The sequence below is a fragment of the Ursus maritimus genome, unplaced genomic scaffold (genome assembly GCF_017311325.1).
Source record: "Ursus maritimus isolate PB19 unplaced genomic scaffold, ASM1731132v1 scaffold_4, whole genome shotgun sequence".
NCBI lineage: Eukaryota > Metazoa > Chordata > Mammalia > Carnivora > Ursidae > Ursus > Ursus maritimus.
This window is the reverse complement of record NW_024426552.1, coordinates 9672390-9693452: the sequence shown is the minus strand read 5'-3', so window position 1 is coordinate 9693452 and position 21063 is coordinate 9672390.

Here is a 21063-nt window from a genome sequence, read left to right as displayed (position 1 = left end):
AGCGTTTCCCAAGCTCTTTGAGGAAGCGGGGCGGCTCGGTGATTTAAGTGACATGTGATGAGTAGCTTCATTCTCAATCTTAGTCACCCTGTTAGTATCACGGATGTGACAATAGCTGTACCGTCCTAAAGGCATACTTCCCAAAGCCCTGGTCTTGTGTGTTGCTTTCTGAAAGGGAAGTACCCCCAGTAGGTCTTTCTTCCCTAGGACGCCGGCCCTGGCGCCCCTGCTGTCCGGCCCTACGTAGCTTCAGGAAACATCCCCCTTTGGTCTGATTTCTCACCCTCCTGATACAATCCCTTCTACTTGTCAGGCTCCTAAAAATAAAATCTAAATTCATTAGTTTTTGTTTTCTTTTATTTACTACTTTAAACAGGAAATCAGTGTTACTAGAATAAGCAGAACTTCAGTATAAACAAAACTGGTAACTGTACTCCCCTCCCAAACAAAATTACTAAATACCCAACCTAATGAGCCAGGAAAGAAAGCCAAGCTTGCTTTGTGATGTGTGTGTGGTTTATCACCCCGAAAAACCAACAGGAATTGGTGCACTGCAAAGGAGACTTCAGATAATTACCTTATTTTTGAGTAAATGAATTATTATTATTATTTACCTTTTTGTTTTCCTCCAAGAAATGAGAAAGAGATGTTAGAACAGAGCAAGAAAATGTTGGACTGATAACACAGGGGGTGAGGTTATTCTGTTTCAGACTTTACCCGAGAGAAAGAGACGGGAGAGTTGCCTAATCCTGGTATCACATTTCCGGCTATGACAGGAAGAGATAGATCATAACAGATAAAAATGGAAAATGTTTTGAAAAAAAAATCAAATACTTCTAAGAAAGACACAGTGCAAGATCCAGCTGCGGTGAATTTTAAAGGAAATGAACGTTGCAACCCGCTGAAACTCGAGTTGCCTGGTTACGTCCATTCTGATGGCAGAGCCGGGGAAACGGGCAGGAGGCCACTCCAGCAAGAACCCCAGAGCTCGGGACCCCACTCCTCAACCTCACAGAGCTCTCCCCCAAACCCGTCACTGCAGCGGGATATGCAACACCCCCTGGGTGAGATCTAAGATTTGCACAGTTTCTAGATCATTCTCTCTGAAACCAAAGCTCAATTCTTTCCTACTTGACTCTGAACAAAGAAGGGCAGGTTTTTGCCACGTCCATTCCTCTTCTCCAGATTCAAAGGCAGTTTAGCTTCCTGACTCTTCTCCCCAGGAAATAGCTGCAGCTCTTTCCAACTGTACCCATAAAATAACTCTCCAAACAGGGCAGGATCCTCCCAGGATATGATAAGGCCTCCAGCAAATATTTCCCCAGGTTCTCCATTTCTTCCCATGGAGTTGTGTCCACTGAAAGGACAAATGTCCCCTAATAAAGGAATAAATAAGAAAGCGATGGTCTGCTTCACAACCTCCCTTCCACTGGAATGTAAGGCCCCTGTTAGCAGAGGCCCTGCCTGTCTCGTTCACAGCTGACCCATAGCTAAAAGCTGAATGTGCCTTTCTTGAATGGCTGGATCACTGAATGAATGAATGAATGAATGAATGAATGAATGAATGAATGAATTAACGAATGAATGGAAAAACACTAGGCAAGGCAAGAATCTGTCTTTCCTCACAACCCCAGACTTTCCCATCTATTTTGTTAACATGGAACATGACACTTCCCAGCAAAGTAGACATTTAGCCCTGAGGACTGGGGGGCCTCGAGGGAGGGAGTCCGTGTTCTTGGAAAAACATGATAGTGGTAAGAGGAAAAGGAAATGCATCTACTCCGAGGGAACTAAGCCTAAATCAAACATGTCTGACTGCTCACATGGACTCCAAAAACAAATACAGAAATATTTATTGCCCGAGTTGTTAGGCAGATTTAGGACAAGCAGGCTTGTTTGGGTCCCCTTTTATAAATAGAGTTAAGTACAATATGCTTGTTTAAAAATGTTTTTTTAATCGTAAAGAATCTTGAGATCATCTGGTGAGGAGAAAATAATAAAAATATGTAACATTCCCTGAAAATTAACCTTTCCATTGACAGAAGACTCACACATTCACATCAAAACATTCTGGAATAAAATATTAGTATTTACTTTTAAAGTATAACCAGCAAATCCAGGCTAGAGCTGGATTTAAGCTGGAGGAAGCTCATAGGTCTGGTCCTTGGACTGAAGCAAGGATGGAATGTTCTGTGTCCATCACTGACACCCCGGACCACCTGAGAATCAGCAGCCACTCCACACCTTTAGCTCAGACACCCGGCCACACTGTGTGCTGCCAAGATCATGGCCTTCCCTCGGATTCACATCACAAGTAAAAAGAAAACAAAGCTGTTCCCCGTTAACAAAAATAGTGGCTTACGTGTTGCGAAGCACTTTACAGTGTAAACAACCATCCATATATTTTATTTCACTCAGTAACCCTGAAAATCCTATGAGGTAGACGTGCCTAATATTATTAACGCCCGTTTAATAGACGAAGAGAATGAATCGAAGGGGGGGAAGCTTCTGCTCAATGGCGTGTGGCAGCCAAAAGTCTAGAAGCTGAGACCCGTGAACCCCAGAAGAGTGGGTTAGATGACGGCTTCCATCTTGCTCTTTACTCAAGACAGATGCCCAAAATACCTTAGATGCAAAGTCTGGAAAGTCAGCATTTATCTTGTCCTTTATTTATTTATTTATTTATTTAACTTATTGATTAATTAATTTAGTTATTTTAAAATTCAATTAGCCAACATATAGTACATTATTAGTTTCAGATGTAGTGTTTAATGATTTATCAGTTGCATTAACACCCAGTGCTCATCACATCACGTGCCCTCCTTAATGCCCATCACCCTGTTACCCCGCCCCCCCACCCATCACCCTCAGTTTGTTTACCAGAGTCAAGAGTCTCACAATTTATTTACATAGTGAAAAGACAACTGAAACAAAGCTGTAGAGAGGGAGATGTTCCTTGGTGTCTCTGCAACTCAGTCTTCTCATCTGTAAAATGGGGCTAACTATAGAACCAACTGGACAGATTTGTGAGGGTTACACACCTGTAGAGCGCTGGTCACTGCACCTGGAGTCAGCACTCAGTGGATGTTAGCTGTCATTACAAATGACATGACCCCCACGATTAATAGGAAACATTTATTTTGCTTCTCTTTCTGCATAGGATATCTGACCTAAGATGAATCCAAAATCAAAATGGTGGACTGATGGGGTACCTGGGTCGCTCAGTTGGTTGAGGGTCTGCCGTCGTCACAGGTCATGATCCTGAGGTACTGGGATCAAGCCCCATGTCAGGCTCCCTGCGCTTGGCAAGGAGTCTGCCTCGCCCTCTTCCTCTGCCCCTCCCTCTTCCTCTGCCCCTCCCCTGCACTCGCGCTCTCCCACTCTCACACTCGTTCAAATAACTAAATAAATAAAATCTTTTTTTTTAAAAGTTGATTATGCCAAAAGTCACTTTTGTGTAAATCATGGGAGGGTTTTCCCTAAATTATAAAATAATTAAATTAAAATTAAAAAGAGTCCCTGCTAAATGGACAGTCAGAGGCTTGGAACAAAACCAGTGAAGCAGCCCCCAAAGCTGAACTCTCTGCTGCTTTCTGGGGTTGGATTCAGAGATGCCCTGACCTGGTTTTCATCCTATGTTGCCAACCACTGCTCACGCTTAGACATGTTCCTTTCTACTTCCTTTTATACTCAGGAGCGATGCTAAAGACAGCTGCTTCTTTCTTCTTTTCTGAGAAATACCGCAGTACAGAAACATGTTTAAATTGGTTTAACCCATAATTTTCCAAACTCACATAAACATAAAATCTTTTTCTGTCTGTATATTAATATCCTGCAAACACATTCCAGGAAAGAGTCTCCTAGAGCCCAGAATCAGTGAAAGTCAGGACCCTCGTGGACACCACACAAAGCTGACACCATTAGAGGAGCTATTATCACCTGTGAGTCGAACCCAGAGCATAACCTTTTAGCTGGCTCGGTGAGCCCCAAGACCGTGGGAAAGCTCTAATCCCAAGCTTCACCCAGAGTTTACTCAATCCTTCTGTACATGTCTAACTCTGGCCACAGAGCAGACAAAGCTAGCCTAGAAATCCTGACGGTAAAAGGCAATAATGCTGGATAAAATAAGAATAATAAGTTAAATAGATAAATGACTACGCAAGATAGAAAAAAATTAGTTTCCAGAAATGAAGAGGGAACCGAAAGCAGTGTCTGTAAGCACTGGAACTGAAACTGTAGCTGGCCTGGTGACAGAAGGAGAGAAAAAGCTTTTGGAGGAGGGAGACGCTCATGACTTGGACCTTGCAGCCACCGGGGCTTAGAAGCCAGGTTTATGGCCCACTCAAGGTGGGACATTGACACGGAAACATTTGCATACGGTCAGAATTTTCAAATAACCCCACCCCCAGTCTCCCCTACCTGGTTAGTCAAGATTGCAAGGAAGATTTTCCATAGTCAGAGATTTTTTTGGGGGGGCGGGGGAAGATCCCCATGAAAACCTGAAACTCTAAAGCAGCATGATTGAGAAACTGCATTGCACTGCCTCTGTGATACACAAATCTTCAGAATGAGAATTTCACATAAAGTTTGCCTTAGCCTAGTGGGTACTTGGGATACCCAGCAAAAGCAAATGCAAAACTACTTCAGAGGGACCTTCCTTAACCCAGGCCATGAAGGATATAATTCTCACTGAAAATGAATGCACAGGAAGGAATTTTAAAATACACCAATGAATGCTCCATTCTAAACAGAGCAGAAAACTCTGCTCAGGAATGTTTGATACCTAAAGACATCTGAAAAAAAAATGTAAATGTATGAGGTTAAAACGAAGATATAAAAGACAGAATACAATTCAATAAGTAGAACAAGATACTACGGACCAAAGAAAAGTTGCAAATTTTAATAATAACCAAATAGAGGGGTGCCTGAGTAGCTCAATTGGTTAAGCATCCAACGCTTGATTTTGGCTCAGATCATGATCTCAGAGTTGTGAGATCGAGCCCCACGTCGGGCGCTCTGATGAGCAAGGAGTCTGCTTGAGATTCTTTCTCTCCCTTTCCCTCTGCCCCTCCCCACTGATCGTGCTTTCTCTCTCTGTGTAAAAAAAATAAATAAATACGAAGAATAACCAAATAGAATTTCTAGAAATAATAAAAGAAGACATTAAAATTAAAACCCAATGGATGGGTTAATCAATGAATTAGACAAAGCTGATAAAGAATTAGTGAACTGAAAGTCAATACTGAGGAAATTATACAGCATGAATCACAGACAGATAAAGGGATAAAAAGAAGGTAAGCTAGAGATGTAGTGGATAGAATAAGAACAGTTAGAATGAATCTAGTAGGAATTCCAGAAAGATCAAATAGAATAAGGAAGTTGTAATATTCGAGGAGGCAATGGTGAAGAATTTTTCAGAATTGTTGAGAGATATGAGTCCTTACATTAAATAAACCCAATTCAAATGAAAAGGTTATTGGCATTTTAACTAAACAGAGTGAAACTGGAAAACATGGAGGACAAAGACAGAATGGTTAAACAAACAGAAATACACGTACAAATTAACAGCAGTTAGATTATGGAGAACTTCTGGTCAGCGACAATAAAGGCAAGAAGAAAATGGAATAATGTCTTTAAATGGCTGAGAGATATTTTCAGACAAAAAAACGTTGAGAGAGTTTATACTTCTAAATCTGCACTGAAAGAACCATTAAAACCTGGTTTGTATAGAGAAGGAAATTGAACCCAGAAGGATGTGAGGAGAAAATAAAACAATAGTGGATGAAGACATTTGCAAACATACAGATATCTCTAATAAACATGGGCTATAAGTAAAGCAATAATACTGACTAGTTTTTATATAAAAGCAAGAAAAAATAGACTATTATACCACAAAATCATAGGCTAATAAGGGTCATTACAGTTAAAACCTTCTAAGGCTCTTATATTTGGGGGAAGAAGGGTGGAGATGCAAATAAAATGTAGACTTCATTATGTCAAGTTTATGGGTTAAAAGTGTGTGACTACTAAAGATGGAAATAAAACACATGCTTTCCAAAGAAGGAAATGAAGTAAATCGTGGGAGGGAAGGGGGTATCAGGAACACTTTTAAAAAACCAATCAGCTAGAAGTAAAGAAAGCATATTTTGTCCTTTCAAAATTTTTATTTATTTATTTATTTATTTATTTATTTATTTATTTATTTATCTATCTGAGAGAGAGAGAGAGAGAGCACAAGTAGTGGGAGCTGCAGGCAGAGGGAGAAGCAGGATCCTCACTGAGCAAGGATCCTGATGCAGGACTCCATCCCAGGACCCTGGGATCATGACCTGAACCAAAGGCCAACGCTTAACTGACTGAGCCACCCAGATATCTTGAGAAAGCATAATATAAAAAAAGAAAGTCTTTGTTTGTATAGATTGTGACTTTCTGTTCTGTATCACTCTTGGGGCCTTTTTACTTTTATAGAACCCCCCTTAATATCTCCTGTAGGGCTGGTTTCATGGTTACGAAATTGGTCAATGACTGGCGATTCTGGAAGGTCTTTATCTCTCCATCAATTCTGAATGACAGCCTTGCTGGATAAAGGATCCTTGGCTGCATGTTTTTCTCTGAAAGAGCTTTAAAAATGCCCCTCCAACCCTTTCTCTCATTCCAGGTCTGTGTAGACAGGTCTGATGTAATTCTGATATCTTTGCCTTGGTACATAAGAAATTTCTTTGCCCTGGCCGCTTTTGATACTGTATCCTTGGATCTAATATTTGCGAATTGCACTATGACGTGACGTCTGGATTAAGAAGCTGTGGTCCATATATACAATGGAATATTACTCAGCTATCAAAAAGAACGATTTCTCAACATTTGCTGCAACATGGATGGTACAGGAGGAGATAATGCTAAGTGAAATAAGTCAAGCAGAGAAAGACAATTATCATATGGTTTCTCTCATCTATGGAACATAAGAACTAGGAAGATCGGTAGGGGAAGGAAGGGATAAAGAAAGAGGGGTAATCAGAAGGGGAAATGAAGCATGAGAGACTATGGACTCTGAGAAACAAACTGAGGGCTTCCGAGGGGAGGGGGATGGGGAATGGGATGGGGGAATGGTGATGGGTGGTAAGGAGGGCACGTATTGCATGGTGCACTGGGTGTTATACGCAACTAATGAATCATCAAACTTTACACAAAAAACCAGGGATGTACTGTATGGTGACTAACGTAATATAATAAAAAATATTATAAAATAAAAAAAGAAAAAAAAGAAAAGTATATACCACAAATTTCAACACCTGTCCATATGGAAAGAGAGCAAATTAGACCCTTATCTTACAGCACATGACTAAAACTGTGGAACAGAATAATGATGTCTTAGAAAAGCAACAAAAGAACACAAACAAAAAGGGAAAAGTTTGATGAAATTGACTCTATCATAATTAAAGCTGCTGTGTATCAAAAGACACTCTTAAGAATTGGAAATAACAGGCAAAGACTTGGAGGAAGTATTACTCTCTCTGTGCCTGAACGACTTTTCCAAAGACAGCTGCCATGAAATATCCCGTCCCAGACGTCCTATTTACAATGATGTTGACTATTCTCCTGGAGTGGCAGAGTTTGCAACCCCTCCCCTTGAACCTGGGTGAGACTTTGTGTCTGCCTTGACCAGTAGAATACACTGAAAGTGAGGCTATGTCAACTCTGAGGCAAGGTCATTAAAAAACAAAACAAAAATCAGGCACTTCTGCTTTGACCTCCTCTGAGGCTTGTGCTCAGAACCTCACCGTTGTTTCTCAAGGAAGCCCAGGACACATGGGAGCTGTAGGTAGACGGCCCCACTGAACTTTCCAGCTGAGATCCTAATCAACAGCTAGCAGTAGCCACTGTAGGTGAGCGAATGAGCTTCAGTTGACTCCAGCCCCAGCCACCATCTGACTTGCAGCTGCTTGAAAGATGCCAGGTGAGCATGACCTGATCGAGCCTAGTCAATCCACAAAGCCATAAGAGATAGTAATAAAGTTACCGATGGTGTTTGAAGTTACTAAGTTTGGGGTGATTTGTTAAGTGGCAATATGTAACTGACACACTATCCAAAATCAAAAAGAAACCGACACTAATGACGTACTGTATGGTGACTAACATAAAAACAAAACAAAACAAAAAGTAACCCAAATAAAACATTACAAACAAAACAAAACAAAAAACAGGCAACCCAAAAGGAAAATGGGCAAAGATTATGAATAAGCAACGGATGCAAGAGGAAGTCTGGGTAGACAACAAACACACAGAAAGATGCTCATCCTCATATTATATATCCAAGAAATCATGTGTATACAAATTAAAACAACAACGTAAAAACATTTTCCACCCATCTTTTTGTCAAATTCTTTTGTAAAATTCTTTCAATACCAAATGTGGAGAGAAAAAGCCGACAGTGATAGTTTCAGACTGCTGAGTATCCAATTCCAGCTCCATACACAAATTGCACGGCCCTGGGCAAATCAGAGAAAATTTATGTGCTTCAATCTCCTCATCTGCAAAATGGGTTTTTGCCTGGGATTGTTGTGAAAATTGGATTCATGTAATTTGAAGACCCTGATACATGTACTTGATACATGTAACTTGAAGAACAGTCCCTGCCAGGGGAAGGAGTGAATCAATGTTTATGACGATGGCAATGATAGGAAACTAGAAGTCTTAGGCAGTTCTCATTAAACCAGCAGAGTCATGATTTAGAGCGCCATTTGTTAATTCTCTTGTTAACCTGTAGATGTCAATACTATTCAACTGATGTATTCCACTTGTAGGGATGTAACACACGGGAGTGCCAGTGTGTCTGCATTAGAAGACGAATGCACATATTTTCATTATGGCCTCATTTTCTAATTGCAACTAGTGGACATCACCTGGGAGTGCTTAGAGTGATTCAGAAAAGTATAGTAACAGGCTCTGGTCCAGCATCTAAGCCATGGAACCTCCAACGTTGAGGATAACATTCCATTACTGGAGCAGATGATTCAGTCTGATCCGTAGAGGATATGGGGTGGAGCAGAATGAAACGTGCATGATTTAGCATTCTACCAGAAATGTCATCTATTGTCGGAAGAGAGTATGGGATATAATGGTAGCAGAGCGCCAAGACCCAGTATGGGCAACAGAGCTAACAGAGGGCGCTAACACAAGGTTGATGGTAATAGGATGGTTGGCCCTATCCTAGAGTGTTATGCATCCATATGCCCTGGCTTGGACATACATTTGTACAAATGAACAGTTGACTTATATTTTTACAGAAAGACGGATAAACCATACATGTGAATCATCATGGAATAGCACTTAGAAGCTCCAGCTTTATACCTGTCCTCTACTCCAAAGCATAAGGTGAAGGAGCCCTAGCCAGGGTGATGGGTCCAGATTTAGTTCTGGTTTCATCAGTAACTAACAGTGCCATCACTTAGCCTCTCTGAGTCTGAGTTTCCTTATTGTTAGGAAAAAAAAAAGGAAGAGAAAGGGGAAAAATCAAGCAAGATCTCAATGCATGGGGGACACAGAAGAAAAAGAATTGGACATGAAGTATAACGTCCGGAGTCAAAATCCCAGCCATACCACTTAAGTAGTTGAGCTTCCTTGGACAGAGTTCCAGGAAGCAGAATCTTAATGAATCAGCATCCATGTCTATAAATTGGAACTCATCATATCTTCTTTTAAGGGGTGTCATGAAACTCAGATGGCACAATTGTTGTTACAACAACAATTTGTTACAAACTCTAAGCTCAGTGGCAAAATGTAGTATTCTACTTGCTAAAGAATCCTTGGATCTCTGTGATCTAGTAATTCTGTATAGCGTAGCTTAGATATCAGAAAGATCAACAGATCTGGAGATGATTTAATACGACCCTAGATCTCCCATTATAAAATTTACATAGCCCTTTTTTTGTTGTTGTTTGCATAATAAATCCTGGCCTTAGTCATTGGTCTTTGAAGACAAGCTATTAAAGCAATAGAATTCTTAATTAATTTAGTGCAGAGTTTATCAGTTCTGTGTACACAGCTTACTCAGAACCCACTACATCACTCGAGTGTGGGGTTGGATAAAGTCAGCTCCCATGGAATAAACCTTATCTCATGCTTTGCAGTTTCCAGAAGCAATTCTTCCTAAGTTGGAGATTTGTTATCTGCTGGCTCCTTCGTAATGCGTTTCCTGGAATAGGTCATGAGTAGTTGAGTCAAAGCTTCTACAGAATTAGCTCAGTTCTGATACAAAAGGGTCACTCTGCTACCATGAGACTCACAAGAATCTGAGTGCATATGTCAATTAAACCTCAAGTGTCCAGAAAGAGACGGCACACGTTATCATGAAAAGAACAATTTTAAAGCATTCTCTACATTTAAAACAACTATAGAGCCAGAAGCATTATACATGGTTTGTAATAGAGAAAAGAAAATACTTAAATACTTATTATTCCCATACGATTATTTTCCATTGTTCATGTTTCCTTCCAGTTTCCATCCATGTACAAATCTAGCTTTATGTAGTAGATTAAGAACGTAAAATGCCTCAAAGCTTTTACATATCCTCACATACCATTTCACAAAGAAAAATGATATCCTACCACTTTCTTATTGCAAGGAAATTGACAGGGGAGAAGACCTTCAATTCATTCTAAACACTTGAACAAACTCTCCATGTCTGAAAACACCTGTGCCCCATCTGTTACTCTGCCCCTCCTCTGTCTTCTTTAATGCTTCACAGCAGAATATTCTGTATAGAAAAAGTTAAGCTAGGATTCTTAGGGAAAGAGTATTTCCCATTACTAGTTTTGCTAAGAATAAATAAAAGGCGGAGTATGATGGTTTCCTTACTGTGTCTGTCCTACATCACCCACCCCAGGCCTTCTTCCACCCTGGCCCCCATGCTCCCCAGAAGAACACACCTCCCTCTCTACCAAGCCAAGACAGCATCAGGGCAAGTCCCTCATTTGCTGTTCCCTCCATATCTACACTGCTCTTAACTCTCCTCCTCCAGAAGACATACCATGTTAGTAGATAACCTTTTCACCTGGGCCCTTTCGCTTACTTCTTTCTCCTCCTTTGGGCCTTTTCCCAGCAGTTACTTCCTCTTGCCTGTATTTCCATTCCATGCCTGATGCTGCTTCTGGCTCCTTATCTTCAGCTTATAAGCACGGTCACTCTTCTCCACATTCTCTGCATATTTTACGTCTATGACATGTGTATGTGTGTGTGCACATTGGTGTATATTCACACCTTCAAGTTATCTTCTTTTCTTCTTACTGCTTCCACATTTTTCAACAACATCCAAATCCCTCCCTGCTTTGGACCCCTTCCCTAGCATTCCACTGAGGTGACCCTCTAAGGGACCACCTATAACATGACTCTTGCCAAGTCTCAAGATCTATTTTCAGCCATCATTTGCCTGGGAACCTCTGGGACACTTTCTCCCCAGTGTTGCAAAACCATTGTTTCCTGCTCTTCACCAGCTTCTGCTCTTGCAAGTCTCTTTATCTTTGGTTTCCTAAGCTCAGAACACGCTAAGCCATCCTCTTATCTCGCCACTGATCCTGACTTTCTTTGGCTCATTTCTCTTCTCGTTTCCATTTTCAAAGTTTGCAAGAGCCTCACTGGCATCGTCCTTTTCTCTATTCATTTCCTTCCAAAGTAATATTCAAGTTGATGGCTTCAGCTATGGCTTCCCTATGGATAATGTTTACATCTATTTCCAAAGTCTTGAACCCTCTCCTAAGGTCAAGGGCAGATTTTCAGCTGGTGTCCCCACTATTCACTAGCGCTTCAGGTTTAACCTGTTCCAAAGTTGATTTTGTCTTTTCCCTAACCAGCCCCAGCTCTTAATGTCCGTCCTCCTTTCAGTAATAACTCTTGGCCTCCCTGTCACTCAGGGCTAAAACCTTAGAGAAATCTTTCATTCTTTCCCTTTTGGCCCCTATATCCAATCAAATGTCAAATCTTGATTCTACCTAAAGATTATGCATTTTCTTCCTGACACTGACTTAGGTTGCCATCCCCAGTCTGTTCTGCTCGAATCACATTTCAAATGACTCTCGGATTAACTTTCAGCACACGAATCATGTATCTTCACTAAAAATGTTCAATGACACCCCCAACTGTTTACAGAATCAAATCCAATCTCCTCAATTCAGCAAAGACTTCCATGACTCTCCGTCCAACTACATCTTAGCATCGTGTTTCCCACAACCCCCTTCGTTACCATTAAACTCTTCTTCCTTGTAGCCAGGGATGTTCCTCCATTGCCATGATTCCAACACAGTCCTTCTGCTGGAAAGCCCCACGCTCCATTTCCACAGGTATAATTTCTTCATGTCTTTAAAGGTCAGCTTGAATAATTCCTGTCCTTTCGAAGTGCTTCCCAGTCTTCTCAGCTGATTGTAACCTCCCCTTCCTTCACATCCCACATCATTCTTCTATCGCCATTACTGGGCCCAACTATATTTTATGTTCATGAATGCATCTATTTTTTCCCTGGACTGGATTAGAAGGCCCGGGAAACAAAGATTGTACTTGATTCACACGTAAAGGCCCCTTGCAGTGCCCCAGCGCTGTGCCTTGCATTCAGTAGGTACTCAATAAATGTGCACGTACATCTATCAGTCTATGCAGTGGTGGCTAAGAGTCAGGCTTCCAAGTCAAAACCAGAGTCATGGGATTCTGGTCAAATTCACTCATGCTCTGTAGGCTTCCTCCTACACATCTGTAAAATGCAAACGATAGCTGCGCTACCTTAGACAGCAGCGTGAGAATTACGTGGGAAATGCCTATAAAACCCTTAACGCAGCACTTGGCACATGGTATGCCGTACTATTCATGTTTATCATAAGGCCATCGAGATAGTTACTCCACTTATTTGAGTCCAAAATGGTACTGCTTTTTCTAGACAACTAAGTTACAGGTATTAACGGCTTTGAAGAATGTGCATTACATTTGACCCCGCCGTTCCATTTCTGGGAATTTATTTTAAAGAAATCATGAAGCTAAATGCAAAGATAATCATGAGATAAAAATGTGCATAATGCCTAAAACAGCTTCATTTCAAAGCAAATTATGACCCATTCATAAGACGAGACACAAGGAAGCTGTTATACTAGCCTCAGGAGAAAATATTCACAATACATTGTAAAAACCAAAGCATGGGGCAAAAACATTTGTATCATAAAACCCTCTTCTTTGGTAAAAAGGAACACATGTAACTAGGATTTGTGTGTGAGTGTGCAAATATGTCTGGATATTTAGATGAAAGTTTTGACAGAGGAGCTGTATCGTGTCAAGTAATTTTTTTCCTATATTATTTTTTTTTCTGTTTCAAATTTTCTGTTTTATACTTGGAACATATATATTTTTGGCAACCAGATACAAATGTTATCGACTACTCCTATCCCCTTGATCTCCCATTATGCTTGGGAATAAATACGAAACACTCCTGAATGGCTCAACTCCCGGGGCCTTGCAAGAAGAATACGTCCGTCCTCCCTCAAGGTTAATTCTGTTTCATTTGGATTGAGGGCAAAACAAATTTCGGTTGATTAATCCAAACCAAGGGACGTCCAGGCAAACATCACGGGACGAAACACTTCAGAGCGCTTTTTAAAGCTGAAGTTTAGTAAGTTAAGACACTTTCGGTCCGAGCCAGGGTTCTGGAGTGTGTTAAGGCAGGTGCTTCCTGTTGGTTGTTCCTGTTGGTTACTGGTTGTCCTGGGTGGTTCCAAAACAGCACAGCAGCACTTTGGTGAAAAGCACCCCAAGCACCACAATAGAGAGAGATCTGGACTCAGCCGTACTGGGAGTGTTCAAGGTCATGTCCAGAAATGGGGAGTTCTTTGAGCTTTTAACGATTTCAAGAGGGCAGGGGAGGAGGGGCATACAGAGGGAGGACAGCAAGTTGACATTTGTACAAAACATGTATTACTCTTGGTTATCAAATCAAATTGATCAGTAGAATTTCAGTTAAAAAATAAGAAGACCTGAAAGGAAGTAGTTACTAGAATTCCTTGCTATGTATGTACAGATCACACTACTTTTGAAATACGAGATATTTTAAAATCCTGACTTGAGAGGCCATGTGTATCTGGACAGAGTTATCATCTTGGATGTGCAAATAAGTTAGCTGACAAGTGGCCTGGAAGATGGTGACATGTCGTGCTCGCTCCCTGCCCCCGCCCCCCCCCACACACACATAACAGATAGAAATGTTCCTCTTCTTGCAGGAGCTCTGCAGGAAGGAAAACTGAACCCAAAGCAACAAGTTGAACAAGCAGCTACGAAAATGCAAGCACAACTATTAGGTGAAATGCAATTCAGGGGCCTGCTCAGTAATGGATAATCACTGCATCCTGTATCCTGTCTCTAGCGATGGTTAATGCATGAGAACTACGAGGGGGAAAACCCAAACCCTACCGCTTGCAATAATGTAATTCTGATGTGAGAACTGATATGCTTTCCTGACCTCAGCGATGAGCGTATGTCGTTTGTCAAGCATTAGATTTAATTACCCTTATTTATTTACGGATCCGGCCTTCCTGGCCATGATGGCCCCTTCTCAACACACAACAAAAGCAAGCAGATGACCAGTTTTTGGAAAAAACAACTCAAAACCCCGGTTGAAGATGTCTCCAGTTTAGCACCATCACCCATGACAGATGCCCTGATGTTGCCTTGGTGATAACGTGGGAGGGTAGCCTTGCTTTTAAAATGCACCCCACCGCCTGGCTTCCTTGGGGGAGGTCAGGAAAAAGGAAGTGGTTGGGACCACAATGGACAAGTGGGCACCTGTGGTCCTGATCGGAGAGTTGATGCACGGGCGCCCACTGCCCACGAGCCTCAAAGGCAAAAGGAAGCGAGGCCACGAGCAGGGAGCTCTGACATCATGTTCTGTGCATGCACTTCTTGTTCCTCTTGAGCACTGGGAAATGAGAAAGGGGCATGTGAATTGAACCCCTGAAAGATCGACTTTTAAGTGCTTTTTTCCCTGGAGGACATAAGATGGAGAGGAGGAGAGACGTGTTCCTGTGTTGGGGGCAGGGGCCGGGGTGGTTAGCCACCAGGAGGCATTTAAAAAATGATTGCTCGTCCCTGGGATCTGAGTGATGTTAGGGAAACAAGAAGGCTGAACGGCCAACGGAACACAGAACCCTACACCATACCTGTATGTGGGACCATCTCAGATGTCAGAGGAAGGCGTCAGGGACACTTAATTAAAGAATCAAACCAGGATTCTCAAATTGCTTTTCCACTTCCACTTTATCCTGTTGTTTTTTTCTTTTTCAACTCTAAAATACTCAATTTTAATTACACTAAAACTAATAGGGAACATTTCTACTGCTAAAAGCTTAATTTTTTTTTGTCTTAATTATTTTAGCTCCAAACACAACTAAAATAACTTCAGTTTTAAGTGATTTTAAAATGATGTGCTCATGGTTGGTCTTGAGGTTGGCCTTTTATTTGGGGAAATGTCAATAATCTATATTTTGAATGAACTTTTCAGCAGCCCCACACAATGTGACTAACATACAGTAGGCACCGAATGCATGTTTCTAGAATGAATCAATGAATGATCTTGAAAGACGATGCTTATCAAGGACCAAGGCGGTAAACTTGAACTCTTTTGCAGACACGAAAAGGATGGCTTGTACATGTAAGTCATTCCCCATGCACAATTTCCCAGGGAATGTTGTGTTTCTTTGACATGGTAAAAATCAGCTGTCTGGGTGCTGTAAATGCTTTCCATGGGAAAGGAGAAGAAGAAAAGAAGAAAACCAAAGAGAAAACACGTTGGGAAGTGAAACTGCATTGTCCCTGAAGTTTAGCTGATTGGGGAAGGATGTCTTTAGTCTCGTAATAAATCGTTCTGGTGTATTGTTGATGAAGACAGGATATTTATGCCTTGCGTCTGCTGTATTTTCGACATCCTTGGTGTCCTAAGAGGACATCACATCCTGGGAAGGCAGAGGGGCTGATGAGAGCCGCAGACAGCACACGCCATTAGAGGCCGCACCCGCTAGTGGTGGCCCTCCCAGCAGCTGGCGTCATTATAGGATGAAATGGTCCCTAATTGTGCTATTGATTTTTCCCCTCTTTAATGGATTATTCTCCCAACACACTTCCAGTTGAGCCCCTACTGCATTCCACATCCCACAGACCTGTTGCCAGGGATATGCGTCAAATTGTGCATTAGAAGCCCATGGATGAGCTAGTCGGTGAGTTACTTAGCAGGTAGAGAAGCCCAGGAGAAGGGACCCCTATGGCCTTGGAGTACATATGCTCACTCCAAACATGAGCGCTAGGTGCGCACATTACAGGTCATTTCATTTCGGCTGTACGAGGCCCAGGTGCTAGAAAGAAGGAGGCTCAGGTGGAGGCCGGAGTTAGAACCCAGAAGCAGCAAGAGATGGAAGAGGTAAGTGAATCCCTTCTGCTTCATGAGCCTCTGAAAGTGAGTGTGGGTTTCATCACAGTGGATTGTAAATGCCCCTGCCCCGCTCCGGAGTGACCCGCGTGGGCCCTGGCTGGGAGCAGGCTGCTTTCCCACCTGTGCCTCCCAGTCAAACTACCGTGGACCTCAGAGCGGAGGTCAGCATCAGCTTTCATGGGGGACCTCTCTGGCCGGGGCGGGGGGGTGTCAACTTTCTCCCGTTGTTCTTCTCATATTGGGAGTTAAATTCCAGCTGGAATATGCACCTCCAGGTACATGAGCCCATCTTTCTCACCTGAACTCCCCCATGGCCCCTAAAGGAAGAAATTAATTCCAATCCGAGGTTCCTTGGAAATGGGGGCACCTAGTGAAGAATGGGTCTTCTGTGGTGTGGATCAGACTGGATTGGGCTCCGATCCAGTCCCCACCGTCGGCAAACTAGACGCTCAATATCCCTTTACTTCAGTGCTCTTTATCTGCAAAATGGAATTAAGCATTGTATCCATTTTCCAGGATTGATGTGAAGAATAAATGAATTGATTCATGTAAAGTGCTTAAAACTGTGCCTGTAAAATCACAGAGGCCCGACAGATAAAACTATTGTCACTATTGTCCTATCTGTAACCCAGGAGGAAAGGAGCACCGGATGGAGATGGAAATATTCTTTGGAACTTGGAAAGCAATAGTTGAGTGATTTTGTAGTAATATACATATATATATATAGGACTCAATCCTATCGGAGACCTTCTGAAGCACGTTCCAGAATGTTCATGACATGTCCTTCTGAAGGACAGGAGACTGAGGCATTTATCATGTGATTCCCAATCCCCAGCAGTTGAAGTGAGCCCAGAATGTATATCTCCCCCATAGTTCTGGGCAGTTCTGTGAGGCATCATGGCACTGCTGGCTTCAGAGAAAGCTCTGAAGGCAGAAACCCAAGAGATCTGGTTGTTGCCCTTGAGGTGGGATCCTGTCAGTGTACCTGGGAGCTGTCCATCCCAGCTGCAGCTGAAGTCAGATATGGACCAGTGATGCATGTCACAGGGCACCAGGAGCACTTGATACATCCTCTGATCTATCCATGCTCCAGACGAATCCTGTCAATGCAACAGTGTTCCGTGTAGCTGCCTTCCTCACAACACTTCAGCCACTCTAATGTCTCCCGAGTAAAGCCCAAATTCCTCAGCCAGAATAGCAAAGGCTTCAACATTCCAGAAGAATTTGTACCCAAACAGCCTTAGCTTTCTTATTCACATACATGAACTCTGTTCTGAACAGGACAGTCTCACAGCCTTGCAGATGCTTTCTTCATACCTTTCTCCAACTCACCTCACCCAAAAAAAACTCCTGCATCTTACCTAACCTTCCAGAACTGGCACCAAGCCTTCACACAACATCGTCCACAAGGATCTCTTCACTCCATGAGCTCTTAACCCTGCTTTGTCATATGTGTATTTTTCCCAACAAAGTCCACATCCTCTCAAGAGAATGAATTTTGTCACTTACTACCTTTTTATCCCCTGCAGTAGCTATTGTGGTGCCTTAAATATTATTGAAACGAATATTTGAATAACCAGAAAAATGCATTTCCCAGTAGTTGTGTTTTTCTGGTTAGTTTCTGGCTCAGTTTTGGAGAGTGAGGGTGTCAATTGCCCAAAGTGGGTTATTATAAGGATAGGAAAGTGATCTCATCCAGAGAGAGGAACCAAAAATACAGCTGGTCCGTGCAACTGGGAAACTCTCAGAAAAAGAGTCTCTCCATTTCTCAGCAGCTCCATGGTCTTCCTTCTTTCTCTATTTCTGTGTTTCTTGTCTCTTTTCCTCTCTGCCTGTGTTGTTTTTTCATTGGACTCAACGTAGCCACCAGCTCTGAGTCTGTTAGGTCCAACACCCATCACCAGTTGGAAAGAGTGTCTATGTCTCTGTTCAAATTTTTGTGAGAGAAGCTGATTTACCCAGAGCTCACTGATGGACCAGCAAGCTAATGATTGACATTGGGTCAGGTGTTCAGTTCTGCCCCAATCTTCCATGGCAAACATGGAGATATAATAGAGCCAAACATGGCCTCCTGGACCTATCCCTTTAGCAGGGATGATGGGAAGAAGTCCTTAGGAAATAGATCTGTGAGTAAAGCAGACACTGAAACATGCCCCCAGATATAAAGATGAATTTGTCAGCACACTGGATAAGGTATATGGACAGAATAGAACTCACAATATACAGATAAGGGATACAATTAGACAATACAGTTGCTTGGATTTGCAAAATACTGGTCCTGGGAGAACAGAAGGTAAAGGAATATTTATAAACATGCCATGCTCTACCATTCCTGTCCTTTTGTAACTGTGGGATGCCTTTCACACATCACCTGCCATCCTAGTCAATTCTTTTATCAAAGACTAGAACCACCTGGAAACAGCGCTGTTCACCAAGGCAAAAACAGTGGATCCTGCAGCAGCGTGTCATTCATCTACTCGTTCACTTAATCCTTTCTGCAGTTCCTTATTTATGCCAACCCTTGTTGCATGTGCTAAGGATACAGCTGTGAATAAAACAAAGGCCCTGTTCACACACAGTTTACATTTTGTCTGGGGAAGACGATCAGGAAATACTAGTCACATAGACATCTGGTCAACCAGGGAGTGTGTTATTAAGTCAAGTAAAACCAGGTAAGAAGACAGATAGAAAGTGGCTATTTAGATAGGGTTGTCAGGGAAGGTCTTTCTGAAGAAGTGATAGTTGAGCAAAGATTTATGGTGGAAGAATGTTAGCCAGGTGATGATCTGGGGGAATGTGTGCCAGCCAGAGGAAACCGCAAGAGTGAAAACCCTAGGTCATCATGCTTTGTACCTGAAATGTGTAGAAAGAAAGTCAGCGTTGAAGAGAAGAAATGGTTGGAAATGAAATCATAGAGGCAGCCAGGGCCCAGTTTCTATGCGCACTTCCCAATGCCATCTTCTTTTATTTATTTATATATTTTTATTTGAGGGAGAGAGAGAGCATGAGGGCAGAGGGGAGAGAGAAGCAGACTCCCCACTGAGCAGGGAGCACAACTTGGGTCTCCACCCCCTGAGATCATGACCCTAACCGAAGGCAGACACTTAACTGATTGGGCCACCCAGGCGTCCCCCTCCCCAGTGACATCTATATCAATATCTGGCTCATATTTTGATTAAGGCCAGCTTCATGGATATGCAGCCTGTGCACAGGGCCCTGCATTCAGAATAGTCCCCCGCTTAGATGAATGCTATATGGTCACCGTCTTGAAATACTTAATCTCTGAACAAGGAGCCCCACATTTTCATTTTGCCCTGGGTCCTACAAATTACGTAGCCAGTTGCTCTGATATGAATGTTTGTGTCCCCCAAATTTCATATGTTGAAATGCTAATGCCCAATGTGATGGTGTTAGGAGGTGGGGCTTTGCGAGGTGCTTCAGTCATGAGGGTGGAGCCTTTATGAAGGACTAGCACTCTTATAAAAGAGCCCCCAGGGAGCTCCCTAGCTGCTTCCAGCGTGTGAGGATACGAGAAGTTTTCAACACAAAAGTTACCCTTACCTGACCATGCTGATACCTGATCTTGCACTTTCACCCCTTAGAACTGAGAAATAAATTTCTGTTGTTTATAAGCTAGCTGGTCTATGATATTTTGCTATACCCACCTGAATGGACTAAGATACCGATCTTGATTATAATTATTTATAAAGATGGCAGGCTATTTATTTATTTATTTTTACATTTTAAGCTCCTGAGAACAGAGACTGTGTCTCATTCATGTTTATAAGTTTTCATTTATAATCATTCATTTCAATTACTCGGAAAGTTGAGTACTGTTCATAGCCCAAAAGCAATATACTGAAAGGAACAAAATTTGTTCAAATATTTAGAACAAATAACTCTTTAAAAAGTCACCTTATATTCCACATGAGTGCAATAGTGTTTGAAAGATGAACACGGAACCACCATTAATGTTCTTATAAAAGCTAGGAAATTCAGAACAGAGGCCAACCTTTGGAATAATGAAGAATAAATAATGGGTCTAGTCGTGAGTACAGAGAGAACAAAAAGCAAAAGTGACTTTTTAGTTCAAATATTTTTTTGAGTTCAAATATAATTTTTAGTCACTTTTTAAGTTCAAATGTATTTTTTCCTCAAAGTTCACTATCACTGCTCCCTACTCTTTTTGTACCCACTGTAGAAAATGCTGAATGTTCCCCTTTAGAATTAATGTCACAATAAATTCAAGTACAGCTGATCTCCACATGTCATTGAGTTGGACAACCAGGAGGAAAATGGAGGGAAGAGTCATTTACACCTGTGTTTCCAAGTAGGACTGTTCTTCTGATTTGTCCCTCTCACATTTTTACCCTCAAGTTGCCAGTGTTTCCAGAAATGGTCCCTACACTATTCCACGGCTATCCCCAAAATACGTGGAATCCATCAGTCTCAAATGTTGATCAATACCTATGAATTGTGCTCCATTGAAACTTCCTATTTTAAAAAATATATAAAGGAAAATTCTCTGTCTCTGTCTCTGTCTCTCTCTCTCTCCGTCTTCTGTCTGTCTCTATCACTCTGTCTCTCTCTCTGCCTCTGTCTCTCTGCCTTGGTCT